Source organism: Triticum aestivum, chromosome 2A (genome assembly GCF_018294505.1).
Source record: "Triticum aestivum cultivar Chinese Spring chromosome 2A, IWGSC CS RefSeq v2.1, whole genome shotgun sequence".
NCBI lineage: Eukaryota > Viridiplantae > Streptophyta > Magnoliopsida > Poales > Poaceae > Triticum > Triticum aestivum.
In genome coordinates this window covers 514,832,968-514,835,751 of record NC_057797.1, presented here as the reverse complement: position 1 = coordinate 514,835,751, position 2,784 = coordinate 514,832,968, and positions in this window count along the sequence as shown.

Below are 2,784 nucleotides of genomic sequence, written 5' to 3'. Positions count from 1 at the left end.
CAAGCTACTGCCGAAGATTCGTTGAAAACTTTTCTAAGATCGCGAAGCCTCTCTCAAATCTTCTCCAGAAGCACGTCAAGTACGTTTGGTCTCCGGAGTGTGACATTGCTTTCAACACTTTGAAAGAGAAATTGATCACTGCTCCAGTTCTAACTCCGCCTGATGAATCCAAACCGTACGAGGTCTTTTGTGATGCCTCTCTCCAAGGTCTTGGCGCAGTGCTGATGCAAGAGAAGAAAGTTGTTGCTTATACCTCTCGCTAGTTGAGGCCCAATGAGAAGAACTACCCCACTCATGATCTCGAGTTGGCGGCAGTTGTGCATGCTCTTTTGACTTGGAGACATCTCTTGTTGGGAAGAAAAGTGGACATTTTCACTGATCACAAGAGTCTCAAGTACATCTTCACTCAGCCTAATCTCAACCTCAGGCAAACTCGATGGGTCGAAATGATTCAAGAGTATAATCCGAGTATCGAGTATACTCCAAGCAAGGCCAATGTGATTGCTGACGCATTGAGCAGGAAGGCTTATTGCAACAGTCTGATTCACAAGCCTTATCAACCCGAGCTTTGTGAAGCTTTCCGCAAACTTAATCTGCAAGTTGTTCCTCATGGTTTCCTCGCCAACCTTAAAGTCTCTCCTACCTTAGAAGACCAGATTCGCCAAGCCCAGCTTCTTGATGCTATGGTGAAAAAGGTGAAGATTGGGATTGCCAAGAGTCAACCCAAGTACAAGTGCTACCGCCTTGATGACAAGGATACTCTCTTCTTCGAGGACCGTATTGTTGTACCCAAAGGTGAACTTCGTAAAGTGATCATGAACGAGGCTCACAATTCTCTCCTCTCCATCCACCCTGGGAGCACGAAGATGTATCAGGACCTCAAGCAGGCTTATTGGTGGACTCGAATGAAGCGCGAGATTGCTCAATTTGTGAATGAGTGTGATGTCTGCAGAAGAGTGAAGGCAGAACACCAAAGGCCAGCTGGTTTCCTCCAACCTCTTGCCATTTCAGAATGGAAGTTTGACCACATTGAGATGGATTTCGTGACTAGGTTTCCAAAGTCCAGGCGTGGCAATGATGCTATATTCGTTGTCATCGACAAACTCACCAAAGTGGCTCACTTTCTGCCTATCAAAGAGTCAATCACTGCAGCTCAATTGGCGGAACTCTATACCTCTCGAATTGTCTCTCTCCATGGTATTCCACAAGTGATCTCTTCAAACCGTGGCAGCATCTTTACCTCCAAGTTTTGGGATTCTTTTCAGAAGGCCATGGGCACCAACATCCGCTTCAGCACAGCTTTCCATCCTGAAACTAGCGGTCAACTCGAGCGTGTCAACCAGATTCTTGAAGATATGCTCAGGTCTTGTGTGATCTCCTTCGGCATGAAGTGGGAGGATTGTCTTCCTTATGCTGAATTCTCCTACAACAACAGTTTTCAAGCAAGTTCGGGCAAGGCCCCTTTTGAAATTCTGTATGGCAGGAAGTGCCGTACCCCTCTCAACTGGTCTGAAACCGGTGAACTTCAGCTTTTGGGAAATGACTTAATCACAGAGGCAGAGGAAATGTGCAAAGTCATTCGAGATAACCTCAAAGCAGCCCAATCCCGACAGAAGAGCTACTATGATAGTAAGCACTGTGATTTGGCTTTCGAGATAAGAGATCATGTTTACCTCCGCGTCTCTCCTATGAAAGGTACTCGTCGCTTCGGTATCAAAGGGAAGCTTGCCCCCAGATACGTGGGACCTTTCAGGATTGTCAGCAAGAGAGGCGACCTCGCCTATCAACTCGAGCTTCCTTCAAACTTTGCAAATGTTCATGATGTGTTCCATGTCTCTCAGCTTCGAAAGTGCTTCAAGACTCCTGACCGCACTGTCAACTTCGAGGACATTGAGCTCCAAGAAGATCTCTCCTATCGTGAGCACCCCATTGCTATTCTCGAAGAGACTGAACGCAAGACTCGCAACAAGTTAATCAAATTCCTCAAAGTCAAGTGGTCACACCATTCCGACCGTGAAGCTACTTGGGAACGCGACGATCACCTCCGTTCTGAGTACCTGGCTTTCTTTCAGTCCTAGATCTCGGGACGAGATCCTTTCGTAGTGGTGGAGTGTTGTAACACTCCGGATATAACTTTCCCTATATGTACTCCAACTCTTGCTGTTTCCGGCCTTAAGTTATTTTATTTTCTCGGGTTCGGGTCTTTGTCTCCGTGTGTTGTTCCCATTGTCATGCATCTCATATCATGTCATCATGTGCATTGCATTTGCATACGTGTTCGTCTCATGCATTCTAGCATTTTCCCCGTTGTCCGTTTTGCATTCCGGCGCTTCGTTCTCCTCCGGTGGTCATTTCTACCTTTCTTTCATGTGTGGGGATTAAACATTTCTGTATTGGACCAAGACTTGCCAAGCGGCCTTGGTTTACTACCGGTAGACGGCCTGTCAAGTTTCGTACCATTTGGACTTCGTTTGATACTCTAACGGTTAATCGAGGGACCGTAAAGGTCTCGTGTGTGTTGCAGCCCAACACCCCTCCATTTTGGCCCAAAACCCACCTAAACCCGCTCCATCATCTAGAGCGTTCGATCACGATCGCGTGGCCGAAAACCACACCTCATTTGGATCTTCCTAGCTCCTCCTACCTCTATAAATATCCCCTCCCCGAAATTCTGGATCCAAACCACCCTAAACCTAGCCCCGCTCCTCATCTACGCACCGGACACGTCCGTCCGCGCGCCGGACATCGCCGCCGCCCACTCCCGTCGCGCCACGTGGCGGCGGC